Here is a 15,743-nt window from a genome sequence, read left to right as displayed (position 1 = left end):
TACTTGAAAATGCCAATCCTGTAGCCTTCATTTAGCTGTTCAACAATGCTAAGCTTCCCAAAAAACTGTAGACTCATAGCATTGTCAAGATGGCTGGGGCTACTTTCATGCCATTTGCATTTTTCAGAAAGATGTTTTAAGTCTCGTACCCCTGTCATTGTCCACAACGTTTCAGTGCCAGGACTGAAACAGCAAACAAGGAAAACAATAAAATGCATGACTTACATCGCATCCAGCTAGCCAATGTCATTTGCCATAACAAGTGCTGGAGAAACTTTAGGTTACTAATGTAACCCCGGTTCTCTGATAACATGAGTGAGGTATCTCACTATGGGAAATGCCACGGGCATGACCGATCCAGGAAGCACCAATTACATCACATCTGTTAGTTGACAGACCAATCAGAACAGTGAGGCAGTAGTCCCGCCCCCCTCATATATATCACTGCAAGTGCTCCACACTTCATTCTTAGAAAATCTCTTCTCTGTGCCACTGCAAGGAGGGAAGTGTGGTGAGATACCTCACTCACGTTATCAGAGAACTGGGGTTACATAAGTAACCTAAAGTTCTCTTTCAAACATTTCCTCGGAATCTCACGGACAACTCCCGTGTCGCAGATATGCTGTCTGAAGCAGGCATGTCAACCGACCCAGTAATGTATGTAACATACTCACAACACCCGTATGTACTCTCTGAATAGAACAGGAATATATGTGAACAAAAAGCGAAAAACACCTAACAAACGAGTGGTTTTTGTTTACACACTTAGGATGGAATGAGCCAGTGCCTTTGGTGAAAGAAGCTTTAAATCAATACTATCTATAGGCTCAAAAAGGGGCTGAGATAGTGCACTAAGGACCACAAACAGATTCCATGGCGGAATCAGTGGCTTTGAAACCCTTTGCAAACGTCGTGTACCTCTCATGAACCTGCATACAAGCAGGTGTTGACCTATGGAGTTCCTGTCAATCCCCACATGACACACAGAAATTGCGGCAAGATAAACCTTAACAGTCTAAAAGGCTCTGCCCTTATCCAAAAGTTCCTGCAGAAAATATGACACATCCGCAAACACATTTCATTTCCATCACATGCAGAGTGCATTAAAGCCGCTCTCACATTCTGAATCACCCTCACAGGCAAACCTGTTACACTCAAGTTTAACCTCTCATGGGCCAGGCCCAAAGAGCCACTTTGTCCGGGGCCGGGTGAAAAATCTCCCTGTGCACTTGAGAGAGGAGATCCCCGCCCAGCGGGAGAGGCCAGGGCTGATTGCACAGGAGTTGAATTATCTCCGTCAGCTACAATTTCCCAGGCCAGTTTGGGGCAATTAGTATGACTAAGTGACCACATTCCCTTACTCTTTTTAGTGCTGATACGCTCAGACTCAGTGGAGGAAACGCATACAGTAGTGCGTTTGGCCACGGGTGCGCCAGAGCATCTACATAGATAGACGCAGCGTCTCTTGCCAGAGAGAAGAATAGAGGGCAATACAGTGTTTACGTGCAAGGTAAAGAGATCTACGGCAGTTCGGCCGAACCTCTCCCACATCTGGCTCACTACCTGAGGGTGGAGGGTCCACTCTCCATACAGAGGGTTCCCCCTGGACAGGAGATCTGCCCCCACATTCATTATTCCCAGGACATGCATTGTCCGTAATGAAAGAAAATGCTTCATGCCAGACTGTGAAGCTGAGGAGAAGCTGCCTCCCTGGCGATTTATGTATGCCCATTGTCTGTTGTGTTTGATCTGATCAAAATGTGGTGGTTCCTTAGGAACTGCACAAAATGTTTAAATGCCAGAAACACTGTTAACAATTCTAGGAAGTTTATGTGTGCATTCTGTAGTGAGACAGGCCATCTCCCTTTCGCTATCCTGCCCTCGCACAATGCACCCCAACCTGTGAGTGACGCATCTGTTGTAACTACCTTTATCAAAGAAACTTCCCCCAGCAGAGTCCCTTACTCGAGAAATGCGTATGCAGAATGATGGTGCTATCACTTTGTGGTTGAGGTGGCGTTTTGGGCACAAACCCTGCACTGCTATCCAGTGCTGAAACTCTCTCAATCGCAATAGTCCCAGTGGAATAACCGAGACAGTTGAGGCCATCAGTCCTAGCAGACATAAACATAATCTGAATGGGACCTTCTTCCCTTCTGAAGAAGGTATTAACAGCCGCGAATTGACCTAATACGCTCCTCTGACAGAAATGCTTGATACAGGCCTGAGTTCAGTCTGAGAACCAGGTAGATGATCTCTTGTGTGGGCACCAAACAGCTCTTTGTCTTGTTTATTTTGAACCCTAAGTTCTCTAAATGAGACACAAGCATTTTTGTTTCTCTCTCTTGCAGCTCTGAATTGGACATTTTTGTGCATACTTTTGTTTTTATTTTCACACACATCTGTGCCCTTGGCCAACTGTCTGGATACACAGGGAACATTTTTATTTGTTTCACACACTGTTGACTTTGCCAAACCTCCTCGTTTCTCTTAAATAACCCCGCGGGTGGAGAGGGGAGAAACAACATGGGAGCACTGGGTGAACTGGTGCCAACACTCAAACCTAAGAACTGTTTTCCTCTGAACATTCCTCCGAAGCTTTTCTGCTGGAGGGGAGAACAAGATCTTTGCATCATGGAGAGGGGTGCTACAGAGACTCGGTGAGTGCTTTTTTTTTTTTACTCAGAAATAGACTACCGATTAGGTCACCAGGTTCTTCTTACCTCCTTGAGGGTTAGCTGGGTTAGCCTTACTCCTTGGCTGTGGCTGTCTTGGGTTTATCTCGCCCCGCATTGACTGCTGGGGTGGGGGGGCTAGGGTATCGGTACCCTGACTGCCCCCCCAACACCCCCTCCCGGGAGCAGAGGAAAACCCAGGGTGTGTGGGCTGGGAGGGGGGGTTGAGCAGTGGGCTTCCTGTGAGGCTAGTTTCAAAAGCCTCTCCATCTTTCTTGTGAAGGTTACACTGCTGCTGCATATTTCTCACAACAGCCCCAAAAAGGGCTTTCGGCTCCACAGGAGCATCAAGGAACTCCACCTTCTCCCTTTCTGTCAGGCCTTATAATCCCAATCACAGCACTCTTTTGCCCACCACTGCCAAGCCCATGCTGCGGCCACAGCTTTGGACTGCTCCTCTGGATGACTGGAGGTTGAGATCTGCAATGATGCAAATCTCTTCCCATAGTGCTGAATCAGGAGACCCAGCATTGATCTTCCTCCCCATATCCCCCATGAGCTCAGCCTGATTTGCTGTGAGCAGTGAGGTGGCGTTTAAAGCTTTGACAGCCAGGGCAGATGAGCAGTAAATTTTCTGGAACAGAGAAGCGGAAAGCCTCTCTGTCCATCCTGGCAGTGAAGGAGAGGCAGAGGATAGGGCTGCCCAGCAATTAGGGTGAAGGTAAATTGGCGCCGACAATTCCACTGGGGTGGTTGGACATCCCCAGTTCCTCCATATTAACTACATCCAGCATAAAGAATCCTTTAATAGGCACTCGATGAGAGAAAGGCTTGTCCCAAAAATAGCGCATCTCTGCAATGCAAGCTGGGACAGCTGGAATCAGTTGTTTGGCTGGGGAAGTGCATGATGGCAGCCTCTTACCATCATATAAATCCCTCTCTGTTCCCTGGCCTTCCTGTTGTGATGGCCAGTCAATAGAGAGTTTAGCAGCTGCTCTCCTACACATTGCAATAAGATCCAAGTCTCTCTGTATGGGGAGGGAGACTCACTTGTCGCACTGCTAGGTCTGGAAGAGAGATTATGAGGGAGAATTGTATCCTCTTCATCTTCCTCCATATCCCCTTCCAAGAGATAAGCAAATATCTCATCACCTTCCTCTTCAACTTTATCCCCCGTCAAGGGATCTGATTCAAAGTTGGGGGAGTTCGGGAGAGATATTCTCCATTAACTCTCCCCAGCTATACTGAGTTTGCTGAGCAGTCTCCTCTTTTTCTGTGAGTGGCACACAAAAACTTGGATCCTCCTTATTTGCGGCTATGATTTGCATTCTGTGCTCTAGTACCCTTATAGGGACAAGAGAGCAGTGCGGGCAGCACTAGGGATTAGTGAGCATAGCTTGTGCATGTCTAACTCCCAGACACGCAATGCGTAGAGGATGAGAGGACAAAATCATCAAGCACACGGGTGAATATTCCCTTAGAAGAATAAAGGAAAAATAGCCACGTTCTATGACGTATCTAAAAACACCAGATCGTCAACTGAACTGGTTAGCGGCCACTCCCTGCAAGGATCTGCTGAGGATAGCTTCCCTATAAGGATCTCATGAACAGGAACAAGAATAAAGTAATAAAGTGGGGTCTGCTTACAGCGATTATATATATATATATATATATATATATATATATATATATATATATATATATATATATACATATATATATATATATATATATTTTAGGGATGCACCAAATGTTCGGCAACCAAAATTATTCGGCCGAAAATAGCAAAAAAAGCACTTTCGGTGTTCAGCCGAATAAGTGAAAAGGCTAAATAAATTTGACCGAACAATGACGTGTTTGATGACGCGCCAAATAGCCTAGCAACCTAGCTCGCTCGAAGCGATGAAGGGGTGCACGCATGCACGAGCTACATGCACAAGCGCATGCTCTTCGGATGTTGACAACCGTGACATTGTTTACTGTGGACACTAAAGTGTTTGTTTTGTTTTTGTTCCGGAGTATTCTGTCACGTCGCAAGAAGTAAGGGAGTAGAGTACGGAAGCAGGTAAAGATGTATTTATTTAAGGGAAAATAACATTAACAACGTATCTAACTATACTATATCTACTATAATACTCCACGAGGTGTACAGGGAGGTGAGCAGTATATATCCCCAATATAATCAGCCGTATAGAACTGAATAGAACCATTTTTTGCACTCTTGTCAATGCACTTTATAATGCAATTTTTTGTTGTAGGCTACAGAGTGTTCCATTCTTTCAGCAGTCAGTTATAGGCCTAACATCGGCTATTCAAGGGGGGCTCAAAGGTGACCACATCAAAATATTTTTATTTTACTCATTTATTTATTTAAAGTTATATTGTGCCTTGTTGGTAGCCTATGCCTGCTGGAATGAAAAAAAAATGTTCAGTGTTAAATAAATATTTTGAAATTGTAGTTTTTGTAATTGATTTTTTTTCTTTGAAATGCAAGAAAAAATAGTAAAAAGCACATTTTGACTATTTAATTTATGCAATGGTGAAAAAAAGGTAAAATAAATGGAAAAAACGCAGAAAAAACGTGTTCGGTCTTCGGCCTTCGGCCAAGTTTTTCATTATATTCGGTTTCGGCTTCGGCCAAGAATTGTCATTTCGGTGCATCCCTAATATATATATATATATATATATATATATATATATATATATATATATATATATATATATATATATAAAATATATGATGGAGGCAGGACTCCCGCATCACTGTCATGATTGGTCTGTCAACTGACAGACGTGGTGTTATTGGTGCTTCCAGGATCGGTCACGCCTGAGGCGTTTCCCATAGTGAGATACCGAGTAAATGTTTGAAAGAGAACCCTGGGGGTAAGCTCGTCTGCAATCACCTGACTGCTGCTGAATTTGTAAGATGGCTTGATCTGGTCCAAGCTCCTTTATCATTTTTTTTTTTTTTTTTTTTGAAAGACTTGTGGAAGGGTTTTTTTGTAAATATAAAACCGAATTTTCTTTCATCTGGAAAAATTGTGCCTACTTCTACATTGTTGACAGTCTCTTTCAGTGCTGGTCAGCTGACAAGCTGTTTAGAGGGAAAGTGAGGCATTATGAACGGTCTTATCAAATGAGGTGAAAAAATATCAAAACAATAATAATTCGCTAGCAACAAAAGTGGGAATGTCTGGGGCGCAATGAGCGGCATCCCAAGGACAATCTGAAGCAAGCCAATTAGAGAGCAGCCTCAAGTCACCTGCTTTTCAAAAGTTTAAGGACCTACATACACACTCATTTGGCTGGCGCCCTGCACACAGATATGAACGAAATACTTTTTTTTTTTTTTTTTTTAAATAAATGCTAACATGACTAAAAGGCAAATAGTATGACTAAATAATTTAATTTCATAATGATTTTGCAGTATATATTTAACTTATGTTTAACATGTATAAGTAGCCTTCTTCTCTGGATAACTTGAAGGGGGCTGCATCCCAGCGCCCCCTATTGAACAGCTTCCACTACTAGACATGAACCTAACTATTTCCGCACACAAACTCAGGTGTAGTGTTTGAGGGCAGGTCAAAGTACACGTTGTTCGCGAGCAGCCAATGAGGATCAGAGGCACGGTGTTTTGTTCACAACCTACTTAGGTTAGTACAGGAAGTAAGTCTGGAATTACTAATGTCTCCTTTCAGCTGTTCTGAATCGGTTCTTTCTTTGGGGAATCAATAACTTAATTTGTTGTGCACTTTTGATTTATGAAACTTTGCAGACATTTTACGTTATATACTTTTTACTTTTTACGTTACAAACTTCTATATAACACACTACACGAAAGGTAATATCTGAAAAAGCAATATAGGCGCACTTTAAGGGTTTTACAACAACAGGGGTGAATACATATGCAATCATGATTTGTAATACAAAAAAATTTGTATTGACTTCTCCCCACTTCAGTTTTGTGTAGATTCATGACATAATACAAATTATTTCAGTTCCAGTTTCAGTTATAAAACTACAAAATGTGGACAGGTTTGGGGCATGCAAGGTACTAAATATAGAGAGACCAAAAGTATTTTTTTATTAATAAAAAAAGAGACTTACTGTCATTAATTATCTCTTAATGTTATTAATCAGCTTAACTTAAATGACTAAATATTATGTGTCAAATTTGAATAAAACTAAATTGAAGAATAAGACTAAATCAAATATAATAAACATTTTTTTTCACTTGGTCAGGTCACATGTATTTGTGTCAGAGCTGTATATATCCACATTTTCCTATGCCTTAAGACCTTTTCACACCAACAACGATAACTATAAAGTTAAATATATTAGCGTCCACACCAACGCACGAAATCATTCTGTTTATTCTAAGCATGTGCTCCAGTTATGTTGTCTGCTGCTTTAAATGCTCAAGCGCTTTAAAGCAGGATGGATTCCGATTGGCTGTCAATGTTTTTATCGTTCATCAGCTTGGAAAAAAATATTTCTGAAAGTGATTCCAACGACTTTGTTTCTCTGTGCCGTTATCGTTATAGTTGTGGTGTGGACTCTGCTATTCTTTTATATTTAGAACAATTTTTAGAACTATATTTTTATTGTTATCATTGTAGTTATCATCCTTGATGTGAATGGGCCTTTACCATCCATAATTTAGTGGACATTATACAATTTTATTAGATACATGTCTATCATAGAAATATATAAGAAATGTGTGGGGTTTTTTTATTAAATGTTTTTATCTGCTTTATTTTTTTCGGTGAAAAGCATTTGCCCATAAACATGCAACAAGTGTACTGATCCATAAATGAAAATAATCTACACCAGTGCAGAGCAAATGAGTCATTTTCATTTATGAATAATACTGTGAGTGTGCAGCTGTGCATGTATAACATACGGAATAAAATACTTCTTTAAAATGAACTGACAGCAAAGCTGCATATGAATGTGCTCAGATGTCACCTGGTTGAATTGGCCATTTCACACTGATCCATGAATATAAAAAGGACAGGAAAGGAAAAGCAGTAAATTTAAAGGTCAGAGGATGATCCAACTGACCTGGAGACAATGGGGCTCAACAACATCTTCTACCTGCAAACTCAACTCTTGGATAAAAACTGAAGAAGATGAAAAGAACGATTCTCCTCTGCTCTCTGATCTTAGGTTTTACTGTGAATAAAATCACAGGTTTTGTTACATCAACCTGTACAATCCTTAGAAATGTAAAAAAAAAAAAAAAAAAAAAAAAAAAAAAAGAGTACAGAAAGATTGCCTTGCTTTCCCAAGTTATTCAACACACACCACTGTTGCTTACAGAAATAGAGAAAGAGAAGGAGTTCAGTATTAAATTGACAGGCCAATAATAACAGATACAGGTCAGAAAGGGGCTTGAAGTTACAGGCACACAAAGATCCAAGATCATTCTAAGCTAAACTTATCCAAAATAACATTTAATTCACTATGATACCTTGATACCTTGTTTGTTTATTCTGGTTTTGACTTTGTTCTTGTTTTCAATCTTGAGTTTTTGCCTTGCCTTTTTTGGACTGTTTGCTTGATCGCCTGACCTCTACCTGTCTTTGTTTATTGATTCATGCCTGATCCCATGGACTTGTTATTTTATTTAACTGCCATACCTGTACTTGCTTCTATCTCAGCCTCCATTACGTGACAGAATACTTTGCCGATAACATGGAAGCAGCACGAAAGCGAAAGAGACATCATGCCAAGGTAATAAAGAATACCCTACTGAGACGCAATTCTATCAAGCTTTCTCAATGGGTTGCCATGGATCCCCTAGAGCCTTAGATTGTTTTTTTTGGCTACCCCGAGTGCTTTCTGTTCAACTGCCAATTACATTTTTTGAGCCTGGCACACCCCAAGCCTGACCAGAGGCAGTGGCTGGGGTTCATACTATTCCGGCTCACTGGCTAAGCCTGCCGATGGGCAGAGAGTCTGGCTGGTAGAGAATCCAAGGGTCTTCACAAAAAGACCCTTGGATGTTTGTGGGACTACTGATAAAGGACTACTGATAAAGGAGTACAGAGTACACACCCAACCTGGATGAGTTTTTGGGGAGGGCTAGTCTCATGAGTGAAATTGCAAGCCCATTCACCACCTAATACAAGACGACCTCCTCCCCAAAGCTCCTGTCAGAGGTCAACATGGTGACCTCTTCAGCGCTCCAGTATGAGATCCATGAGGGGGGTCTCCTCTCTGGAGTTCAAGCATGAGGTCAATGAGGCAACCTCAGCTTCAAAGCCCCAGTCAGAGATGAAAATGGCGACCTCCTCCCCAGAGCTCCAGCAAGAGACTCACAAGGTGGTCTCATCTGCAGTGCTCCAGTCAGAGGTCAGCATGGTAACCTCCTCTCCATAGCCACAGCCAGAGGTCAATGTGGTGACCTCATCTCTGGAGCTCCAGCTTGAGACCTACAAAGTGGTCTCACCTGCCGAGCCTCAGCTGGAGGGAACGTGATGACCTCATCCCCCGAACCACAGCCAGCGGTCAACCTGGTGCCCTCATTTCCAGAGCTACAGCCTGAGATCCAAAAAGGTGGTCTCCTCTGCAGAGGCCCGGCCAGAGTTCAACGTAGCGACCTCAGTTCCAGAGCTCCAGCCTGAGATCCACGAGGTGGTCTCCTCCTAAGGTGACCTCCCACACTAAATTCCTGTCTGAGGTCAATGAGATGGCCTCCCAAACCCTGTTCCTGTCTGAGGGGGACGAGATGACCTCCCAAGCCAGGTACCTGTCTGAGGTCGACATCATAGCCAACCAAACTCTGCTTTCACCTGAGGATGGTGACACAGTCAACCAAGTTCAGCCTGCAGAGTCGATGGAGACTGACACTCAGCCACCCTGTACAGCCGAGGACGCCGCTCTGCCACCCTGTACAGCCGAGGACGCCACTCCGCCTCCCTGTACAGCCGTGGATGCTGCTCCACCTCCCTGTACAGCCAAGGACGCTGCTCCACCTCCCTGTACAGCCGAGGACTCCTGTCGCAGCCAAGAGCTCTGCTTCCTTACTCTGCTGCGGACGTCACTATGCCAGGCCTCTCTACAGACATTGCTCCACTTTCCCACTGAGGACGTCATGCTGAGGACGTCACACTGCCTTCCTGCACCACTGAAAATGTCATTCTGCCTCCGTGCTCCACAGTGGACATTGCTCCACACTCAAGAAAGGCCAACAAGACTGCTCATCAAGTCAAGCCCCCTAAAGCTGACGAAACAACTTCCTAAGCCTGGGTCTTGCCTAAACTTTTGAACAGGATGATCAGTGTAAATTGTTAGTATATTGTTTAAAGATAAATTTTCCCACCCATTGAGTACTGCCCTTCATATGCTAAATAAGATACTTACATGTCTCCCAGAAGACAAAATACTAACAATTTACACCAATCATCCTGTTCAAAAGTTTACACCCCCCTGGCTCTTAATGCATCGTGTTGCCTTCTTGAGCATCAGTGAATGTTTGCACCTTATGTAATAGTTGTGTACGAGTCCCTCAGTTGTCCTCAGTGTGAAAAGATGGATCTCAACATCATGTAGCCACTGTTGTGAAGGGGTCAAATATGCAGAATATGCTGTAAAAGCAAAGAATGTTCATAGCTGGAGGATTTTTCTGAAGAACAGTTGGCAGTAAACAACTGCTCAGGACAAAAAGGACACATGAACAACTCTCACAAAACAAAAAAACAGTCATGGATCATCCAGGTAATAACACATACTATTAAGAATCAAGGGTATGTAAACTTTTGAACGGGGTAATTTTTATAAATTCAACTATTATCTTGTCTTGTTGACTATATGTAAACATCTGTTATGTGAAATAGCTTATCCAGGATAGTACTAAATAAACATGGGATTTTTATGATCCCTCTTATTTTGCTAATAGTATTAAGATTTAGCAGATCCTGCAAGAGGTATGCAAATTTTTGGGCACAACTGTAACTGTGTATGTGACAAACAAAAATATTTAATCTTTATGAACAAGTTCCCTGTACATCTTGGTTAGGTCTTTTAAGAGCATTTCATCTGTTGGCACAAAGCATTGGACACTGAAATAGATGGCGAGTCACCCAGTTAGACCAGAACCGACCACTGCATCCAGAAAAGGACTGAGTTGATTTCCAGGATTCCAATTCAATGACAAACCTTGGACTCAGAATTGTGAAACTGCACTGCACTGTGGAAGGACTGTTGCCTACAAGAAAGGCAAGATCTGAATGGTATGTTTGGCAAATTTGATACACATAATACATATACACTGCTAAACAGACTCACACTGACACACACACATTTAAGAGTGTTTTATTTTTATTTATTTTTTTCTTATTGTATGGCAGCTTAATTACTTTTTAATTCTGTACAAACTTATTCCTTGTTCACTAAGGTTTCACTGAACAAAAACTTCCCTCCCATCTCCGAAAACCATGCCACCAAGTTGATGTAAAAACTGTCCCTTAGTGAAAATGTGTGGGCATGGCAACTGTAATGTACTGGTGTCCCATTCAGGGGTATTCATTCCTCATGCTCAGTGTTCAATAGGCTCAAGATCCAGTGCAACCCTGACAAGGATACTGAAGATGAATAAATGAGAATGGGCTAAGGTAATGAGCAAACAGTTTGATGTAGACTAATCCAAAGTTCACAAAGCTGAATGAAAAATAAAATTGAAAACAGGACAGACCAACATATTGAATCAAGGCTTAGTAGAAACTCTTCTAGAGCAAGACTTCATATAGCATTCATATAGGTACGGTGCCCTCCACTAACATTGGCATTCTTGGTAAATAGGAGCAAAGAAGGCTGTGAAAAACTGTCTTTATTGTTTAACATTTTGATCTTTTGTTTAAAAAATTCACAAAAATACTTTCATGGATATCAAACAATCGCTAACAAAACACAGGTTTATATATATTTAAAAAATGTTCAAGCATTACTGGCACCCCTATGAATTCATATGAGAAAAATATATTTGAAGTATATTCCCATTGATATTTGACATTTTTTGTAGAGCTGGGTGTCTAGGAACAGGAAATTGTTCAACCATGACTTCCTGTTTCACAGGGGTATACACATGAGGTAACACATAGGCCAAATTCCCTCCTTCATAACAATGGGTAAGACCAAGGAATATAGCTGTGATTTGTGGCAATAGGTTTTTGAGCTTCACAAAATGTGAAGTAGCTATAAGAAAATAGCACAAGCATTGAAAATGCCCAGTTCCACCATCAGGGCAAAAATTAAGGGGTTCCAGTCAACTGCAAATGTTTTGAATCAACCTGGAATTGCACATGTGTCTATATTGTCTCAGCGAACTGTGAAGAGGATGGTTCAAGTAGCCAAAAAATCTCAGAGGATCACAGCTGGAGAATTGCAGAAGTCAGTTGTATCTTGAGGTCAGAAAATCTCCAAAACTACAATCCGAAGTCACCTACATCACCACAAGTTGTTTGCAAGGGTTTTAAGAAAAAAGCCTCTACTCACATACAAAAACAAACTCAAGCATCTTCAGTTTGCCAGACACTACTGGAACTTCAAATGGGATCAGCTTCTATGGTCAGATGAAATCAAAATAGAGCTTTCTGGCAATAAACACCAGAGGTGGTTTTGGCACACACAGAGAGGTAGCCATATAGAAATGTTCCTCATACCCATGGTTAAATATGGTGGTGGCTCTTTAATGTTTTTCTGCCAGAGGACCTGGACATTTTGTTAGGATACATGGCATCATGGACTATCATCTCAACAGATATTAAATGAAAACCTGATTGCCTCTGCCAGAAAGCTTAAAATTGGCCATGGTTGGATCTTCCAGCAAGACAATGATCCCAAACATACATCAAAATCAACACAAAAATTGTTTACTGACCACAAAATCAAGGTCTTGCCATGGCCATCCCAGTCCCCTGACTTGAAACCCATAGAAAACCTGTGAACTGAGGAGGAGAGCCATCAGCGTGGACCTCAACATTTTAAGTATCTGGAGAGATTCTGTATGGAGGAATGGTCTCAGATCCCTTGCCATGTATTCTCCAACCTTATCAGGAATTATAGGAGAAAACTCAAAATTATTATCTTGGAAAAGTCAAAAAAAAAGTATTGACTAAAAGGGTGCCAATAATTGCTGTACACCTATGTTTAACAAAATGGATAAACCTGTGTTGTGTTTTCAATTGTTTGATATCCATGATAGTATTTTTGTGAATTGTTTAAAATGTTTAACGATTAAGACAATTTTTCACAGCCTTCTTTGCTCATATTTACCAAGGGTGCCAATATCAGTGGAGGGCACTGCATGGTGTTGAGGAGAGACAGGAGTGCTTGATCAGATGTCTGCTGACAATTACCCTTCAGAATTATTGGTGTAGCAGCTAAGGACTTGGTCAATTTATTTCAACATAAACATTCTTTCACCATGAGCAAAATAGACGCTTGCTCTAACTGGAGGGTAAACTGGAATAAATAATAAAAAAAAAAACAGAAGTAAAGCCAATTGCACCAGAGGGCTTCTGCAAGCAAGTGGGAAATATCTTAAAAATAGTGTGTTACTTTATCCATCATTAGACAGAGCACATTTTATAACCTAACTTATTATTCAGAAGATGATGGCCATATAATGTATTGAATCTGTCACATAATGGAGTTTAGGACGCATGCAAGTGCAGATAAGAACTTTTATTAAAGAGAGACAGGCAGACAAATCCAAATCATGAGACAATAGCGTGGTCAAAAAACAGGCAATGGGTCAGGCGATTGGCAAACAGGCACAAACTAGGCAAAACAGGAATCGAGAAACGTGGACAAGTACAGGATCAAAACTAGGACAAAAAAACATGATGAACAACAGCTTGGTATACAGAAACTCACGTAATACTTCGCTAAGGCTAAGTGTTAGAACAGTCTCTTATATGTGTGGTGTGATTGTGCTGTGAATTGGATGCAGGTGTGCGTGATTAGAATGAAGGTGAGTGTTCTGGGAATTGCGGTCCATGTTGGCCATTTTTGTAGGCCGCAGTGCATGATGGGAAATGTAGTCCCTGGTTTGCTGTGATATGACAGAATCCAATTTAATAATAAAATTATACATCAACTTCAAGCTGTGCTATTACACTAACTGCTCTATCACGCAATGTATACATCCACTGTAATGCCCTTCACACTGAGAGGAATATGAATGTGACTGAGCATATATATCTACCTATGACCCCTTCTTTCATTCATTCTAGCACAATATTACACACACACACTTCATGTCAAAATCTGCCAAAGAATATGCTCTTAGAAAATTTAGAACCTTTAAAGGTGCTTCAGTTATTACTCTGTTACTCTTCAGTTATAACCTTAAACGTTCTAGGTAGAAGGCTACAACAGAGAGTTTCCCCATCAGAAAGGTTTGCAATTTACAATAAAACCCTGGAATTATCCAATAAGTCCTTAAAGAACCCTTGAAGACATTTTTTTTTCTAATGGTCCACTGTCCTTAGATTTAAAAACTCTTTCTCTCTTAAGGCATAAGACTCAAGAAATGAACAGTGTTCATAGCCCTCAAACAGGACCGCATGCTGCACTGTACCTCTTTCATTTTTATGGTTGGCTGGTCCTTCTTTAACAATAATACGTATACAGTTGATTTGCCCTGTGCTCTGTTACTGAAACCATTGGAACCCATTGTTAAAATTTCAACAACAAATGATTGTTGTGTTACTGTTTATCTCCCAGTCTAAGTACAATTTCCATCTTACTCTGCTCTACCCTGTGAATGTAGTTCTAAACACTGGGCAGTGAAGTAGAGGTATTGTCTGGTAGCACTAACATTACCTTGAAAAAGAAAACTGAAATATAGTTGTCATCAGAGGTGAATTATTTATTAAGTCCAAATAAAAATGGGTATTAAAGACAGTTAGAATGAACTGAACAAGTTTCACTGATGGTGTGAACACTTCTAGCATGAAGCCAGTCAGAATTAAGCCCCGACTCTGACCAGAGAGACATACAGAATGCAAGAAAAGAAATGATCAAAATAGAAGCCCATTATTCAAATGTACTTTCCAAGGCTTACAAATGCAAATTTCAAAATGCAATAATTTCTCACTTATGTTCATGAAAACAATGCAGTTAGCTCCCACAGTCACCTTTTAAAATGGCGTTACTAGAACAACACATACTTTTAGTAGCTATTATGTCATACACCTCACAGAAAGTGTATTGGGAAGATGTGGGAGAGCAATCTGGCTGTGTATTTTATTGTCAAAGCTCATGAAAGAACATCTACAACTCAGCACTCTCTGCTCTAGACTCATCAAGGTGGCTTAATATGAAGGAAAACCAGAGAAGGGGAATCTGAACAAAGATGCATACCTATTAGCAATCAATAAAACACTGTCTGAAATGAGCCTGAAGCCTAAAGAGAGACAATGCTGTTTCTCACTTTGCCTTTATTACTACATTCATCATATTCTACTGCACTTCTACTAACAACGGGTCATTTCATCTCTTAATGTGTGTTTAATATAGCTTGAAATATCAGTCCTTATCATATACAGTGTCCTCCACTAATAAAAGACTGATGTAGACTAATCCAAAGATCACAAAGCTAAATGAAAAATAAAATTGAGGACAGGACAGACCAATATGTAGAAACAAGGTTTAGTAGCTTAGTAGAAATTCTTCTAGAGCAAGACTTCATATAGAGTTCATACAGGTAGAGTGCCCTCCATTGGCACCCTTGGTAAATATGAGCAATTAATTCCTTTTAAACCCCAAACTCAGGTCCAGGAGTTTGTACCACATCAACTAATGTACCCCATCACCCCATGGTGGCCTTGGCAATAAGATGAATAGTTTTATCAAAGGTGTTACATGAGATAGAACATTCTGCAGTGCTGGAGCCTAATATACCCGACGTATGTGAACTTTAACGGTGTGAATTTGTTAACCTTGGCAGCATTGCTGTACTGATTAGTGTTTTTCACAGATTATTTATCATCTAATTAATAAGCTAGTCAGATGTGCTTTTGCATCCGGTCCACACCAACCAACCGGTTTATAAGG

Source organism: Ictalurus punctatus, chromosome 3, assembly GCF_001660625.3.
Source record: "Ictalurus punctatus breed USDA103 chromosome 3, Coco_2.0, whole genome shotgun sequence".
Lineage (NCBI taxonomy): Eukaryota > Metazoa > Chordata > Actinopteri > Siluriformes > Ictaluridae > Ictalurus > Ictalurus punctatus.
The sequence above is the reverse complement of the archived record's forward strand: the minus strand, read 5'-3'. Positions refer to the sequence as shown.